General features: G+C 43.3%; 1 protein-coding gene across 1 annotated transcript in view; it reads right to left on the reverse strand.

Moving 5' to 3' along the window:
- The window catches only part of VIPR1 (vasoactive intestinal peptide receptor 1), a 114,066-nt gene that overhangs the window by 94,239 nt on the left and 974 nt on the right, over positions 1–18,853 (reverse strand). The window lies entirely within an intron of this gene.

The following is an 18,853-nucleotide window of genomic DNA, read 5'->3' on the forward strand; positions in this document are numbered from 1 at the left end:
GCCTTCATTTCAAAGGAAAAAAATCAAAGTTGGCTCCCCAGAGTGCAGCATCCCCCTGGGATGGCTCAATGAACCCCTTAAATGTGGAGTCAGAGCAGGGATGTCTTAAAGATGGGAGAAAAAAAAAAATCACATTTCTTCCGAGAAGCAGAGAAATTATCCCTGACCTGGGATCCGAGCCACTGTGGATTAAAACTCTTTGGAACAAGAGGAGAATCGCACTTTTCCCCCTCCTTATACACAAAGCAATTTGCCTGTTCAATGGCATAAGAATTAAATCCAGCTGGAATGGCTTTTTAATTAAAATCATACTTTGCTTATCAGAGTGAGAGCACTTAGCTGATTACAAAGGGAAGTGGCAAACTCTGGCATCCCTTCCCCATTCCCTGTGCTAAACCCTGTGTAGCCCTTTGCAAACTGCCCCACCTGAGCTCTCCTCACCCCACTTATGGACCTGAAAAAGTCATGTAGGACACACATAGTCTCTGTAAAAGTTGAGACAAAAGCTCCTTCCCTGAATCTGCTGGAGTTCAGTTTGCTGAACCCAGGGAATTTCCTAAGCTAAGAATCTCCATGCACTTAATTTCATCTCCTTGGCTGTGTTTTTATATTCATGGACAACTGAAATGTTTCTCTGGAAGGGCCCTGAGGCCAAAGGTTGAGCCCATTCCTGGCAGGTCCCCCCACTCCAATGGTTAAGGAGCCTTTTCTCCCCAAGCATCATCACCCACACAAAATTCTCAGCTCAGTGTGGCAAGCACATTTCTCTCCCTCTCAGGATTTTCATAGAGGTGCTCAGAGAGAAATGAAAGAGAAAACAATTTCAATTTCTGCTCCTTCTTTTTCCCATGTGGAATGTGTTTGGAGAATTGTTTACCTGGGGTGAGTGCTTGGTTGGATTCTGGTGAGGATTGTTTGAGCCTGATGGCCAATCCAACCCAATCCAATCCAATCCAATCCAATCCAATCCAATCCAATCCAATCCAATCCAATCCAATCCAATCCAATCCAATCCAATCCAATCCAATCCATCCCAATCCAATCCAATCCAATCCAATCCAATCCAATCCAATCCAATCCAATCCAATCCAATCCAATCCATCCCAATCCAATCCAATCCAATCCAATCCAATCCAATCCAATCCAATCCAATCCAATCCAATCCAACCCAACCCACCTGGGGCTGGACTCTCAGAGATGGTCACAAGTTGGGTTAGAGTCAGAGAAAGTAGTATGTAGTTTTAGTATCATCCTTTTATATAGTATATTGATGTATTTTAACATAGTTATAATAAAGAAATCATTCAGCCTTCTGAATTGAGTCAGACATCGTCATTTCTTCCCATTGGGTTCACCTGCATTTACAATAGCTCAGGACAGGGACAAGGCTGGCTCACACCCCCCTTGAGATGTTCCCTGAGGAACACCCCACATCCCTGGGGTCACTGGGATGTGCCACACGTGGGTCTCAGCCCCAGGCTTGCTCCTGTCACACCTTCCAGGAGCATTAATGTGGCACAGCCAGGCTCAGTCAGCCCAGCTAAGCTGATTTATCTCCCCAGGGTGGTGGCTGCAGGGCAGGATTTTCCCAAGCACTGCCAGGAGTTAAATTCCAAGGGCCCAATGAATATGTGACCCAATTCCTGAGGGCTTTTATCTCCCTGTGTCCTTTGCCAGCTCCTGTGAGGGGAAGGGATGCTGGGGGAGATGCTGGAGCTGAGGTCTTGGATTTGTGCTGTTTGCAGTGTTCCTGTGGGGATTGCCTTGAAATAGCCACAGGAACTCAGCAGCACTTTCCTTACAGACAGAAAGGAGATCAGATGCTACTTGCATCAGGAAAGACTCATTTTTTAGCTCCAGTAAAACGATTTCAGCCACAAGGTGCTGATTTAGGCTGAATTAATCATCTCCAGGTCAAACCCAATGTGTTGCTCTTCATGTGTGTCCCACATAATGAAGGAAAAGCAGCTTTTCCCTGGCACTCCTCCTGCCCTCTCCCTCCTGACACCCAGGAGTGCTGCTTTCCATCAGTGCCACCATCCTACAGGGAAACACAACCCACTGATAAATCCCACACCTGATCTCAGTGGCCCAAATTTCTTAAGATTCCTAAATACTTTTACACCCCACTTAGCCCAATATTAAATTTCTAAGCCTGAAAATGTTCTTCCCCAATGAAGTCTTCTGCTGTTGGAGGGAGTTAGAGAACCCCAGGCTCAGTAAGATTGAAACTGATAGTTGTGATAGAACTTTCAAAAGTGAAACTCTTCCATTGTCTGATCTGTGGCACAGGTCATGATCCCTTCTCTGATTTGGTCAGACTGACCTGAGAATCAGGAAAGTGGCATTTCCCTGCTTCCTAGAAATGGCTCTGTCATCAAAAAAAGATGTGGCCATCCTGGCTATGTTCTGGTCTAAAAAAAAAAAAAATTAAAACCAAGACTTTTTTCCTTATTTATTCACCCCTCTGTTAAGAAAAGTAACTTAGGACTTCTGAACATATCCAGAATCTTGATGGGTAGAAAAGGGGGAAAGGCTATTCTGTTTTTTCTTCCTCATGAACTAAGAGTGAAAATGATAAATCCCTTCACCCCCTCCTCTCAACTTCACAAAATAACCCACCTTGGTGAGATTATTCCTCAAGTGAACGTTAGAGATTTTGTTAAGGCAAAATATCTTTGGAAGGAAGAATCAGCAAGGTCTAAAGTGAAGAGACCACTCACCAGTCCTTATATCTTGGCCTTAAGATCAACTAAATCTCATTTCCCAGTAGCCACATGCCCCAGTCTCAGAGGGCAGCTCTGGTCACTCACTGGTGAGCTCTGCAGAATCCTAATGGGTTCCCCACTGCAGACTTCACTGTTGGGGTACAAATCCAATTTTAGATTTCTCTCCCTCCTGCCCCGTGTAAGCAGCTCATGTCCCTGTGCATGTGGGGCTGGAGGTGCTCCCTGCATCATTTCTGGTGAGAAGCACAATTTTTAATTTTGCTGCTGTTATTTTAGCACAGTGTGAAGAGTCTGGGTGAGACTCTCTATTGCTCGTACAAGGACAATCAAAAATATTAATCTTCCTCTCCATTCCAATTATTTTACAGGAAATGGGCCACATCTCCTGGGTGAAACACTGTGCTGGGGCTGTCACCCAACTCCTGTGTGACCACTGAGCACACGGCCTGTGCCATCGTGATGGAAACCATTCCCTGGCTCTGCTCCTTGACAAAACACCATTTTCCCTTCATGGCCACGATCCCCAGGACATTTGGCTGGCCCAGGAAGGCCAGATGGATGGATGAAACCCTCAGAACAAGGGGTGATGTTGGGAGAGGGCAGTGAGCCCTGTCACATGTAGAGCAAAGCTGTCCAGTTGGCTTTGAGCTTCTGCCACACACACCCACAAATTCCAAAATAAAGAGCCTGGAGGAAGATTGCCAAAAGAGGAATCATCAGGGGGACCCTTCCACCGAGGATCTGCCAAATCCACAGCACTGGTGGGACTGGGCTCTGAGGAGACACCATTGAAAACTCCCAGTACTTAAAGGAGGTTTATTGTAATAAAAAAGACGGAGAACAAATCTTCATATAGGCAGATAGATATAGGTCAGGGGAATGGTTCTAAACTAAGAGGAGAGATTTATTAGATGTCAAGAAGAAATTCTTCCCTGTGAGGGCGGGGAGGCCCTGGCACAGGGGGCTCAGAGAAGCTGTGGTTGCCCCTGGATCCCTGGAAGTTCCCAGGGCCAGGCTGGATGGGGCTTGGAGCAACCTGGAACAGTGGAAGTTGTCCCTGCCAAAGGTAGGAGGTGGAAATGGAGGATTTTAAGATCCTTTCCAAGCCAAACCATCCTGTGACTCTGTGCTGACTACACAAACCCCTTGAGAGATCCTGCCCATCCCTCCAAAAACCACACTGGATTTCTGCACTGGATTTTAATTTCTAAAGAGAAGAAATGTTCCTCCTTCCAGGATGACCTGTTCCCATCTCCTGCTCTCACCTGGCTGAAAGTCAAAACCAGATACAGCTCCAAGCTTCACCAGGCTCCCATTCCTGCACTGCCAGGTAGATCCATAACTGCACCAATGCTTTGCTCCTGCACAAGGTGGTTCTGCCTGGCTCAGTTTTTCCTGACAGGAGAGCAGGAGGGTGAGCACAGCACTGGGAACAGGATCACATCTCACTCCCTCACTGCTGCAAACCTTCCCACACCCAGCTACATCCAATCCCCTCAAGTATACAACACTCCTGCACCAGCACTGAATCATAAAATCCTCATGCATAGAATCATACAATCCTTAAAGTTGGGAAAGGCCTCTGAGATCACTGAGCCCAATCATAAACCCAGCACTGCCATGTCCACCACTAAACCATGGCCCCAGGAACCACCTTTACACATTTTTTGGACACATTTAGGGAGGGTGATTCCACCACCAGCAGGAGCAGCCTGTTCCAAAGCTTGACAACACATTCAGAGAAGAAATTTTTCCTAACACTTCCATGAAGAAAAAGATGTTTCCATTCCTCGATATCATCACGAGTCCACGTGTGTAGGGGGTAAGCACATTATCCCCATTACATCAATTAGCAATGCTAATCTAGCCAAACGTTAATTACAACACCTTTAGGGTGTAGGCAGAAAAAAGAGAAAAAAAACAAGGCAAAAGCAAGTCTCATTTCCAGGGTGGGTTTTAGGCATTCAGCCACAAGGCCACCCCCAGCAGAAAGTTCATTTTCAGAGTCTGGAACTGAGCTGAGCTTCCCAGCTTTATCCTGAACTCTCCATCTGCAGCTGAATTTGTTGGTTCATCTCCTTCTCCTGCTGGTTGCCCCAGTGGATGCTGTTCCTTGCCTGTACTTTTCCCCAGGCTACTCTGCAAGGGAAATCAGCATTTATTTTTAGGTCCATTGCTCTCTGACTGGTTTGGCTCTCCTCCCAGGGCTGCAATATATGTTTAATACTTGTTTGCAGAGCTGACAGCCCATGAAGTTTGAGTGGTGAATTGGCACACGCAAGAAATCATTATAAAGGAGAGGGGCATCAACCTGCCAAACATTTTAACTCCCCTTAAAAAAGAAAGAGAGATTTGAACCCTCAGCAGTCCCACAGTGGGGAAAGAAGCAAGAATCAGAGTTGCTGTTTGGTGAGGATGATGATGGTGATGATGACAGCTTCACTGTGCAGCTGTGCAGTAACAAATCCTGTCAGCTCTGCAGCAGAGGAACACGAGGGAACGATCAGAGCAATTTGTAGAAGAAAAAAAAAAAAAAAACCACACTGGAAAAGGGCAGTACAGGAGACAGAAGTGCACCTGAGCTGCTCAGCATTCCCAGCACAGGGAATGTCCCTGGCACTGCTGGAGCTCCTGGACATCAGGTGGGACCAGCAGAGCCAGGGCTCACCCCACACCAGGGATCCAGCTCAGGTCTGTGATCACTCCACAGTGGGTCTCCCCACGGGCTGTGCTTCCCAACCCTCTGCAGTGGGGCCCAGGTCTCCTGCCCGTGGTCACCACAGCCTCCATCCTCTCCCTCATCCCACATCCCAGGCAATTCCCTGCTGGGATCGCAGCTCCTGGCCAGACCCTCAGCTCTCCCCCACAGCCTGCAGCAATCCCATGGATTCTTTGATGTGGGAATCCAGGGCATCCCTCTGGCTGCCCTGGCAGGTCTGGGACCCTGGCAGGGGTCAGGAACCCCCCTGGACAGAGCCCCCAGAGACACTGTCTGTGATCTCTGTCCATGGAAAAGAGTTTTTAATCTTACAGGATGAATTACAAGCTCTGAGTGTTTGATATCAGTAATAATTAAGCATGGCATGGGTGCAAAAGTCAAATTTTAAGTTTCTAAATTAGGGGTTCAAAGGGCACAAGAGGGAGGAAATTGGGTGTGCCTTGTCCTTTTCCTCCTTCTTCATGCCCTCCATGTTTCACTGTAGTATTGGCATTTTTCTGTTGGTTTAGGCTGGGGACACACTGTCCAACGTAGGTGACAGATATTGGCACGTTATTGTAAATCCAGCACAGGTAGTTTGTGGTATTTAATGTTTGTACCATCCCACTGAGGGCAGAGCCCCACACGCTGCCCTGCAGGACAGAGCTGCGGCAGGGCAGCAGAACATGTTAGAGATAAACAGAATAAACAACCTTGAAACCAGCACAGACGAATTATGGCTTCTTCTTTGGCAATGGGGCAGAAAGACAGAGACTTTCTACAATTTTGGGATCATCAATACCTCAGATTCTGACACTTTTCCTTCTTTTCCCTTCCCACCTCTTTTTCTAAAGAGCAGGGACGGTGCTGGTGAGTTCCCTTCAGGAAAACCCAGTCTTTCCTCAGCCCTTTCCTTTGCTCTTCTTCCACAACTCAATGGTGGTTTTTGGAAGATGTCCCCTCAATAAATCCTGCTTTTGTTCCACCTCCCTGTAACAACAACACTCAGCAAACAAATTTGCACAGACAACCAAAGCTGTGGCTCCGTAGCTGGGTCTAAAAAGATTTCCAGATATTTTCGTGGTCCCTTAAGGCTCAGGTCAAGCAGACCCAAGGCAGCGAGCTCCAACTCTAATTTCCTTTTCTGTCTACAAAACCATCAGGGCTTGCTTAGCACAGTTTAACCACCAGAGATGTCTGGCTCTGGGAACAGCTTTCCAGTGAAAGCAGCACAGCAAAAAGGTGGATTTTAAGAAAATGAAGGTAAATAACTGCATAGGTAAAATGGGAGCCCTGTGTTGGCAGACAATTTAAGGAGACAGAAAAGTTCTTCCTGTTATTTAATATAATAAAATTATTCACAAAATTTAATATAAAAATATTTAGTTCAATAGTTAATATTTAATTTAATAGTTATTTTAATAGTTTTAATAGAATGAGGTAACTTAAATGTTTTAATTTTAGTAGTTATTTTAATAGTTGTTCCTATTATTTATTAAAATATTTATTTATTAATTATTATATTAATAAATGTTCTATGTTATACTTGTTTATCAATATAAACTATTAAAATAATGAAATAATTATAATAAATAATTATTAATAATAAATAAATATATTTAAAATATTACCTTCCTCAAACATTTACTACTAATATATTAATTATATAATATAAATTCACTAATTTTTATAACAAAAACTATTCACTAAATATTATTATATCCCCAAGTTTGTAAGATCCAAATGAAAACAGCTGAGGTGGAAGGCCCAAATACACACTCCAACACCAGGAGTCCCTTCCTCGTGGTGTAGAAATTAAATTATAATGTAGATCACACTTCCAGAGCACCTTCAGCCTCTGGCAGACACCAATGAAGCATCTCCAAAAGAAGGAGGGACCAAATGAATGGATCTCTAAAAGCAACATCTCAAAGCAGAGTTTATTAAGTGCCCTTCCAGCCATGATTGACTGCTGATATCTGCCACAAAGTATTTTTTATTTGCCTGACTAGCACAGCCAGAGGCAGAAAAAAAGCTTTTAAGGCTCTTTACCCTGGGAACACAGCGGGCAAACTTCCAGCTATGCATTTCATGGGTCTGAAAGAAACTCTTCTGAGTCCTTGAGTTCTGTCAAGATCGTTAATTACAGAAATAAAAAGCAAAAAAGAGCAATTAGCACCTGCAGAGACAAAATCAGCCAGGCAGGGAGGAGCTGGTGGGACCTTGGTGGGGCTGTGAAGAGTTACCAGCTCTGGAGCAAGCAGGTGGGAAGGAAATTGTGGCATGCCATAAAAATCCACATCTCCATGGAGTTTGCGGGGTTTAGTGCCCAGCAGAGCCATCAATGTTAATTTGGGAGCTTGGCTGTAAATCTGTGGCTGTCATGAAGGATGGGAGCGATGGTTTTGCCACAGGACACCCTCCTCAACCAGCGCTCTGATGTCATAATGGATTTTTTTGCTTCTATATACAGATAAAATGGTAATATTTTATATTGTTCCCTCCATTATTTTAGTACTCTGTGCCCTCATTTATCCTTTTTACAGAAATTGAGCATGCTTTTAACATCTGGGTATCCAAAACTTGGATAGGCTTAGAGTTTTACAGAAAAAAAATCCATTTGAATCATACATGTGTCTAGGTATCTACTTTCTTAGTAAGTACTGATTTTTAGGCTAAATCCACAGCAATGGCTACTCAGCTTTTATTCCTCTTTATTCCTCTTTATTCCTCAGGAAGTATTGCTATACCTGAAAGCACACATTTTTCTAAGCATAAATATATATACACATATATATAAATATCTATTTTGTTCCAATAGAAGCTGTTATTTCTCTGGATAAAACCTTTCCTCATCTGCATTGCACACAAAGAAGTAAAGATAAGCCTTTGATGCACCCTGTGCTGTGTGAATTCCCTGGAAAGGGAGGAGAGAGAGGGGAAAGGAGGAACAAAGCTTAATTTTGCTGCTGAAAACAAAACTGAAAAATTCTTGCACCCCAAGCACAAAGCATCACTTCCAGCAGGTGAAAAAAAAAAAAGCTTTGCACAGAGAAACTCTGTAAAAACCAAATTGTCCAGAGAGAGTCAGGGAGCAGAGAAGAGAAGAAAGGGTGAAAAATTTCCTTGAGAAGGGTCACTGGAATTAAGTGCATGGCTGAGACCCACATGCAGACATGTTTAATGTCATATCCCCCCCAAAAATGCACTCAGCCTTGCAGTCAGCACTTGAGCACATCAGAAAATTCCTCATGTGGTGCTTGGCCTCCTCTTGGTGCTCTGGAAAGCTGGGAGCTCTCTCAGCAGTGTCGTTTTTCTCTGCCTCTGAGGATGTCAAACAAAAAAACAACAACCTGTTCCTATTGTGAAAACAGGCTGGAAAAGCCTAATTGTTCTTTAAAAGCAGGATGGAAATGGTAAAACCAGAATAGATGGATCCAGATGTGGAAGGAAAAAAAGTGAAAGCCTAATTGTTCTTAAAAAGTAGGATGAAAGTGGTAAAAAACCCAATAGGTGGATGCAGATGTGGAAGGAAATAAGTGAAAAGCCCATTGTTCTTAAAAAGCATGGTGAAAATGGTAAAAAACCCAGTAGATGGATACAGAAGTGGAAGGAAATAAATTATAAACCCATTGTTCTTAAAAAGCAGGGTGACAATTATAAAAAACCCGATAGATGGATGCAGATGTGGAAGGAAACAAGTGAGTTGACTCAGTGCTGGCTCTTTTGCCATTTCCATTTTGCTTTGGAATGACCCCAAAAAACCAGGCAAACTCTCAGGGAGGGGATCTCAAAGCTCCATCACCCCTCTACAGAACTCCCAGCACATGCTCAACAAATGAAGCAAAGCAGCCACATCATCCCTTGCTGAATTGTTCCAAATTACATGGGAAAAAAAGCAGCCAAAAAATGCCAGGCACAGCTCAGGACTGAGCCCAGCCACTGATGGTGAAGGAGGATGAAATGGCTTCAGCCACTTTAAACCAGGCACAGGTTTAATCTCCACTCAGGAAACTCCTGAGGGAAGTGAAAGGTGACTTAAAATGTTTGAAAAATTGAAAAAGTAAAAAAAAAAAAAAAAAAGAAAAAAAGCAAGTATATGTGTCCCACACAGCCATGTGCAGGGTGAACAAGTTCTCCTCTCCCCTGACAAATGGATGGGATAGAAGATGTAACAGAAATCACCACATTCACTTAAAAGGTGAGGTGGATGTGGCAAAATAAAGGTGGCAGAGGTGTAATCCCCAGCAGGGTTTGGATCCTGGCCATTTGCAAGCTGAGTGCATAAAAATGCTGAGGGCCAGCCTTGAGGCTGCTTTTCATTTTGGTGCAGATGTTCAGAGTTGTGTGTTAAGCCCTTTTTTGGAGGGGTGGTGGTGATCACATCCAGTACATTTCATTTGATTTTATTTCCTTCCTGCCTGGCAAGGGGATGTGTGCTCCTCAAAGTCTGAGCTGCCACTTGGGAGGGATGAAATAAAACCTGTTCTTGGGTAAGGAATAAAGCAGGCTGCAGGGAAGAGCTCAGCATGGAGGGAATTTCCTTTGGTTTTTTTCACTCTTACACAACACAAGAAACCAGTTTGAGGCTTAAGATGTCTAAAGAGAGGTGTCTGCCAAAGGACTGAAGTGAAGGTGGAAGGTGCAGAATGAGGTAACTTTAATTTTGGTGTTCCCAGCATCACAGAGTCCCAGAATCCTATAATGGTGTGGTTTGAGAGGGACCTTCAAGATCATCTCCTCCCCGCCCGACAGAGCATCATCCCTCTCTGCAAAGGGATGATGTGGGGATGTTTTTCTGTCCCTCCAGTGCTTAGCAGCACTGACCCTGCCCTCACTGCTGACCCCACAGGAGCTCAGAGCATCCTGCTCACTCAGACAGCCAAAATGCCAAAATCAGGGTGTCCTGATGTGCCAGGAGAATCCCACCTGCAAGGGAGGCAGCTCCCAGGCTGAGCATCTGTGCCAGCCAGTGACATCTGGGGGGCCCTGGGGCCAGGCTCAGATGTGGCTGGGATGCTCCAGATCACCAGGGATTAATGACAACATCTGTTAAACACAGAATCCAGGCTGGAGCCTCCAGGAGCCTCTTTTCAAAAGACACCCAATGGATTTCAGCTTTCAAAAGGAGACACCAGGTATTGATATTTTGCCCTCCAGACAAGAATTGTGTTTAAATAGATTTTTTTTTTCCCCTCCCATAACTCTTGATGAGATGACAGGGATGAGGATGAAAAAAAACTGTGGAGCTCAGAGAGGAGGAGGAACACCTCTGCTGAAAAAACCAGGATCATGAGGGTGGTGGCTCAACAGACAGAGTTGGGATCTCTGTATTCAATTCCTTTGACCTCTTCTCCACTTCAAATTTATGCAAATCAATGGAGCAAAGCCATGACAGCCAGCAGAGTTCATCAAAACCACATCACCCCCCCCAGCTCATTAGCAAAACATATCAAAAAATAATCCCACTTTAGTGCTGAATTAGAAAATAATCACAATTCTGTGCAAACATTGGAATTTAAATGCCAAGCAGATTTACAGAAGTGTAAATCTCCAGCTCCCATCAGTGCAAACAGTGAAATGGAGAGTGAGGGACTGCCCTGGGGGGAGGAGAAATCCACCCAAGGCGACTCATGGAGGAATTTAAAGCTGCTCAGATCCACTGGTGCTGCTGACTGCAAAAGTGACTGCCTGGATTTAAAATACTATGTATATATATATATATAGGATATATATATATATAGGATACATATATATATATATATATATATATATATATACACACACATACACACACATTATATATATACATATATATGTATATATATACACATGTATATACATATACGCACACATATATACACACATATATACACATATATAAATAGGTATATACATACATATACAGATATATATACATATATACATATATATACACACATACACACACATATATATACACATACACACACATATATACATATATATAAAAAAATACATACATATACAAATGTATATATGTGTGCATATATATGTATACATATGCATATATACATATACACACACATATTTACATATATACATATACACATATATAAAAAAAAATATATATACATATACACATATATATAAATATACATACATATACACATACATATATACATATACACGCACATATATAGACATATACACACACATATAGATATATATATATATATACACACACACACATATCTAAAAATATAAAATGAAAGATAAATGCGTAACAGTCAGTGCTGGAGATAAGACCTGCCCCAATCAAGTGCCGGCCCAGCAGCACTAACGGGAGCTCTGCAGCCTGGACCAAACCCACAGCACAAATCCCCGCTCACAGAAACCTCCCTCAGTGCCCTCCACAGGGCAGCAGCTCCAAATGCCCCAGCTGGGGGCTGATGTCACCCAGGGCTGCCCTGACCCCGGGCACTGCCTCTGCCTGCCACCCTCTGCTCTGGGGACAAAACTGTGGCAGCAGCTCTGTGGCCACAGAGAGCAAGCACAGATTTTCCCAGGCGTTTTCCTGGAGAAGGCTGGGAGAAGATCAGAGGAAAGATTGAGAAACAATTCTTATCTTCACTTCAACCTTTCAACCTGCTGTTGCACATGTGGAGTGTGCCATGGAGATTTGTGATTTCCTAATTGGACACTGGATGGTGTTTGGGTCGATTGGTCAAAGCTGTATCGGGCTGGCTGCAAGGGTTGCTGAGTTTCTTAATGAAACTCAGCATAATATAGTATAATATATAGTATTGTAGTATGAAACTCAGCATAATGTAGTATAATATATAGTATAGTAGTATGAAACAGCATAATAGAGTATAATATATAGTACAGTAGTATGAAACTCACCATATTATGGTATAATATATAATATAGTAGTATGAAACAGCATAATATATTATAATATATAGTATAGTAGTATGAAACTGAGCATAATGTAGTATAATATATAGTATAGTAGTATGAAACTTGGCATAATATAGTATAATATATAGTATAGTAGTATGAAACTCAGCATAATATAATATTATATATAGTATAGTAGTATGAAACTGAACATAATATAGTATATATTATATATATAGTATATATATATATTATATATATAGTATATATATATAGTATAATATATAGTATAGTGGTATGAAACTAAGCATAATATAGTATAGTAGTATGAAACAGCATAATATAGTATAATATACAGTATAGTAATATAATATAGTATAGGATGATATAATAAAGCTCTTGGTCAGCCTTCTGCAATCATGGAGTCAATGCTAATTATTACCCAGCTGGGGGTCTGCAGTGACACAAAAAAAAGCAGAGGCAAAGGCTGGAAGAGCAAGGAAATCTCACATCTGCCTGCTCCTCTCCACCTCACCTGCTCGCTCCCAGCGGGTCAGGACTCGTTCACAGGGGATATTTATTTTTGTGCAGATTGGCAATTATTAAACAGAAGTGATTTGCTGTTGTAGCTTATCCTCTTTAGGGTTTAGGCATGAGGCTGAGCTGGTTCAAAGTGATTTGTGGCAAAGCCCCAGCCAAGGGGATGCTCCTAATAAAGCTGAAGTTGTGGGGTGGGAAATATTTGTGCTGTATTAACAACATCCTCATCAGAAGGAAAGTTATTGATTCATCCTCAGAAAGTTACATTTCTTAATTAAAAACTATTTATCCTCAAAAAAACCTTATAAAAAATACAACTCCATTTTTTAACTTATTTTGATAAGTTTCCCAGCTTTATCCTGAACTCTTCAACTGTAGCTGAATTTTTTGGTTCTACTACTATTAAAACTCACAATTTATGAAACTATAATATAAATAAAAACTAATAAACATCTAAATCCAAACAAAAATACCATCTCACACATTTAATCCCAACTCTAACAAAAAAAAAAAAAGAAAAAAGAAAAAACAAAACCAAAAAACATCAACATGCACCTTTTTTTTTTAACATCTTCAAGAGCTTTTAGCTTTTCTAGCAGTGCTGAAGCAGCCTGGTATTGCCCCATTTACAAATAAATGGGTTTTATAAGGATGCAAGGAGCATCCAATGGCTCTGGGAGCTCACCCCTTCCCCAAAAATCTCCTCCAAACCTTCCCCCGGGCACTTCCTGAGTGCCAATGAAAGAACTCTCCCTGTTTCAGAGTTCTGGATGCTGAGAATTTTGGGAGAATTTGAGAATTTTGAGAATCTAACACCCAGGAGAACAGTGCATTTGACCTGAAGCCTTGGATAAAACTTCCAAAATTGGTTGATAACACTAAGATTACAGGTGTGTAGTTGATTAGAAATGTGTACTATCACAAAATAGAAAACTTAAGAGTTTAAAGTTTTAGAATATAGCAATACATTTGGGACAAGACAGATGTTTTAGAGCAGTGGCTAGTTATTCTTCTTCACCACCTTCTTCCTTCTTCTTCATAAGTTTGAGTAGTATTTTGTAATTAGACAAAAAAGTCTGCATTGCAGATTTTGAGTGATTAATTATTAGGTTAAAAGTGAAAATAATTTAAGTGTCATTTCTTAATTAAGTAGTTTATCCTTGAAAAACCTTGTAGCAAGAGATTGTGAACCATTTTGTGCCTTGTTAAAGATTACAAAACTCACTGCTGTGAGACTGTAACATAGGTAAGAAATAATGAACATCTAAATAAAATCAATATAATAATAATAAATTATTATCCAGTAATAAATAATTGAATTCTAATATATATTAATAAATTATTTAAATAATAAACACATAAATAATAAACTATCATCTCAAGTGCCTTCAATCCCAGCCTCAACAGAAGTAGAAAAAAGGCCTGGAAGGGGGAAGGATGTGCCCAGAGAGATGAATCAGCCCAGAGAAATCTCTGGTGCTGCTTCTGCAAAAGGGAATGGTGACAAAAAGGCTGCTGAGGTGACAAGAGCCTTCTCCAGCCGTGCCCAGGACCTCCCTGCCGTGGCAGGAGCTGTGGAGCTCCGGGTGGGTGCCAGTCTGAGGGTTGGCATCATATCCCTGGCCCTCTCACAGACCCAACGTTTGGCTTTTCAGCCCCTGCAACCCTCTGAGATCTCATTTTTAGAGGCAAAAGCATCTCCCCTCTTGGCTGAGGTCCCACCAAGCTGAAGCTGTGGGAGTTTGGGACTTCTGGAGAACATCTGGGAGTGTGGAGGAGCTTCACTCCAGCCCCAGAGGGAAACCAGCACAGGAGGACAAAGCCCTGCCATGTGTGTCTGTGTGTCTGTCCATCCTGCTGGGTCACAGCTCCAGCCCCTCCTGCTCTGGGCTCCCCAGCACCTCCAGCTCCTTTTGGCTCTGCTTTTGGCCCCTGACTTGGGGGTTTTTTTCTTGGCTGCATTTCCTGGATTTTGATTCTTGCAAAGCTCTTTCCTCTTCTTTCCAACACAGAAGAGAGAAAGTTGATGAGTGCAGGGAGTGGGGCTATATTTAATCCCACAGCCTTTCCCAGGCTTTGGAAAAGCACAAATCCACATCCCCTGAGGCAGGGTGATGCAGCAGGGGATGTGACAGCAGCACAAAAGTGACACTGCCACGCTGGTGCTGACCTGGTCTGAGGGCAGGGTGTGACCTCCTGTGTTCCTAAAACCCAGCTGAATCCTGCTCCCCACCAAAGCCTGACTGAGAGTTTTTATTCTGCACAGATCATCTGAGCCCTTTCCTAAATTTCAGCCACTCAGGGTGTGACAAGTGTCCTCCAAGGGCACTCGGGTCTGGCTTAAAAAAGATCATCAAATCCCAGGTCTCATTGATCTCCAGTGTCTGGTGCCCTTCCCCAGGCTGCCAATAAATGGGACACTTGATGAACAAGGAGAGCTTGCTCTGTCCCAAAAGATTTGTGTCTACATTCTAGCCCAAACAGCAGGAAATTCCCAGTCCTCCCAGACTATCAGCATATCATGTGGAAGATTGATTTTGACAAGCCACCAGTCTTCTCCAGTTGTTTCTGCTGGAGACCATTTGGTAAAGGCAAAAACTTCTCTATTTTTTTTAAATTTATTTTTTACCCCTGAAAATGAATATAAACTCTGCATGTTTGCCATTTCTAAGGCAGCCTCTCAGATGAAACACCTCTCTCCTGACACTGTCCCACCATTCATTCACTCACTCACTCATTCTCCACTTGCCCATTTGCCAAAAGTGCAGAGCATCCCCCGACTGCCCCGATCCCTCCTTGGAAAGCCAAGTGTGAGAGACAAAAAAAAACCCCAAAACAACACTCCACAAAGTCACTGTGAGACACTGAAAACGAGGGTTGGGACCAGAGGATTTTTAGTGCTGTAAAAATGGGGAAAATGCACCTCCATACCCAAAATTCACAACCCAGGTGGTTTTCCCTGTCCATGGTCCCACCTGCCTCCTGCTGCTGAGTGTGTGGTAAAAATCCCTTTTTTAAATACCACCCTGGTGGACTCGTCTGCTTTTACAGCCCATCCCAATTCCCAGCTGGTTGTCCGGAGTTTCCCTGCTGGAAACAAACCCCTGGGCTGCGGGGAATGTGATAATGATGATGTGAATACCCCTGCTGACGTGCTGGTGAATAAAACACAGCTTGAAACAGCTTTAAGTATTTCCCCTAACACGTTTTTCTCCTCAGATGCTGCTCCCCTCCACTATTTTACAATTTTGCCTTTTTATGCCCTAAGTAAGAGCTCCCACAATGTTATTATTGCTGATTATGTGTCCTCTCTGAAAACTTTATAGAGAGGCTTTCAGAGCTACCCAGACACAAGTTGGGCAACTGGTTCTCCTGAATAAAATCAGTCATGCATTTATACAAGCAGAAATGGAATAAATCATACACCCAGCCACACACTCAGGATTTGTGGCAAGGCCTTTGTTAAACACATGCTGTTATTTAAAGGATCTTTGTGCTGGGTGCAGGAACTGGCCTGGAGGATTCCAGTGAGAACTTTGTCTTTCGGCCAAAACCAGTGGTTGTTTTGTTTAAAGTATATTTATGTCACTTCACAGATTCTCAATCAATGACAGGAGGAAAGAGGTACAGACAGAGCTGAAGTGGTTGTCCTGATTTGTGGGAAGCTCAGATTTCACTGATTTTCCACCCTGATCACATCTCCAGCATTTGCACTCCACTGAAGAATCAGATCTGAGCTGCTTTATTATTTACCATCACAAACCTACTTCAAGGCTGGAACAGAGCAAAGCTCTGAAGAAAAGCACAAATTACACCAGCTGGGCAGATTTGGCTAATTTAAGGAGCTTGAAGTCTGAAGGCACGTGGAATCCACCAACTGCTTCAAATTATCCATATCTCATGTTCTAGATACACACTGGGGGAAAAAAATGTCTAATTTGTAGCTCTTCAGGCCAAATTATTTTAATTACACCCCGAAAACCAACACAGAAGAACCTAAAGGGATTATTGTGCATTTACACAGCCACCTTTAACACTTTCATTCTAACTTTTCCAAGCTGCCCCTGGCAGGAGGGCAGGACTTTGGTGAGCATGGCCTGATGACCTCAGCAAATGATATCTGCCCAATTCCCTCTTCTCCACAGTGTGCAGGATGATAGGTGAAGGTTTATAACAGCAATTAGAAACCACATGGCTGCAGGAGTTTTATGGTGCTGAACTTGTTGATCAGCCACTTGTTCAGAGTTTTTTTCCTCAAGGACGTACCAATAAAAATTATCACGAGAAATTAAACAAAATAAACCCAAACCAACCAAGTTCTGCTGAGCTATCACAGGTCCCAGAGTTGGGTTATGACTGCAGAGCTACTTTTGCTTTAAAGATCAGCACCAAATCCCAGGTTTAAGCTGAGAAACAAACCAGGGATTTTCTCCAGCGCTGAGGCAGTTCAGTATTAGTCACCTTGCAGATCAGTGCTGATAAGGAGCATGTGAATCTTTTTAACTCACCAGCGTGAACCAGATCCCAGGAACATTAACAACAACAGAATAATAAAAGGGTTGGAAAAGAAGCAGTTAGAGGATTGCACCCAGTCTTGTGCTGCCCCAAAGCTTTAGGGGTTTGTGCTTTTTGGTGGCAACCCAAGAGCATCATTTACTACCCCAAGATCCTTCCAGGGTGAACTTCAGCAGCCCTGTGACCTCACTCTCTGCAGGATCCGGCCCCAGAGGATCCCCTCATGCCAACAATCTTTAAAGAAATGGGAATTTTGCCAAGGGTTTCAGTGGAAGCTATAGTTGGAGCAGCTCCAGCAGCTGATGAGAACGCTGCCCCCTTCTCCTTTCCCCAGCTCCAGCCCTGGACATTTGGGCTATTTTAGATCTTCCCTAAAGCAAGCTCTGTAGAATTCCAAGAACTGTTTGTCTGGTCCTTTTTTTTTTAGTACTTTAATAAATTTTCCCAACCTGTTCAAGCTCTAAGAAAGTCTTTGGCAATGTAGATGGGTGAGTGGCTCATGGTGGCAGCCAAAAAAATTACAATTAAATCCATTTGTTTCATACCAAAAATTACAATTAAATCCATTTGTTTCATTCCTTGTGAGACAAGGAGAGAAGAAAGGGGAGACAAGTGATGCACTGACACATCTGGGTTAACTTCCACTCTCTGAGGCTCAGCCTGCTTGGTCTGACTCTGCTTTAAGACAAGGCTGGATGATGCTCTGAGCAACTGGTCTACTGAAAGCTGTCCCGTCCACAGGGGCTTTGGAATCAGATGCTATTTATTTCCAACCATTCTACAATTCTGTGATGGTTCTGTGACCACAGCCACTGTCACCAGCCCAGCAGAGCAAACACAGGTGACTTGGGTTGGTACAACCCAATTCTGGTGGGCAACCTCACCCAGCTCTACAGGATGCCTCACCTTCCAGAGGGAAAACAGCTGTGGGAGCAGGTTACAAGTGAGAGGGAAACTCAGCCACAGCCAGCACCAAATCTCCCCCCAACCCCAGGCTGCTGAATTAAAACCAGTCTCATTCTAAATCCAACCCTGTGAGGAAACGAGCTGAGAGAGCAAAGCTCCAGCGAAATCAGAGAACTGCAGATTCCCTGAATGGTCTGGGCTGGAAGGGAGCTTGGAGATGCTCCAGTTCCATCCCGTGCCGTGGGCAGGGACACCTTTCCCTGAGCTGGGAGTTCAGATAAGCGTGTGGAAGCCGTGCCCTGTGCCTGCTGGCACGGAGCATCAGCTCCACTCTCACTGTGCAGGGCACACACAGCTCCAGGAGAAACAAACCTCGCTCCCCTCCTCCTTCCCCCCAAAATTCACCCGTAACAGGCTGCTTGAAAGCATTCAGGCTGCGTTAATAAATGAAATCATGAAACCCAAAGTGGCTGTAATTAGTGGGGGGATGCATCACGGACCCGGGGGGGACATCACACCCAAAGGGGGACACGGCAGCCCGGGGACATCACACCCAGAGGGGACACATCACACCCAAAAGGGG

This window comes from Taeniopygia guttata, chromosome 2, assembly GCF_048771995.1.
Source record: "Taeniopygia guttata chromosome 2, bTaeGut7.mat, whole genome shotgun sequence".
NCBI classification, from domain to species: domain Eukaryota; kingdom Metazoa; phylum Chordata; class Aves; order Passeriformes; family Estrildidae; genus Taeniopygia; species Taeniopygia guttata.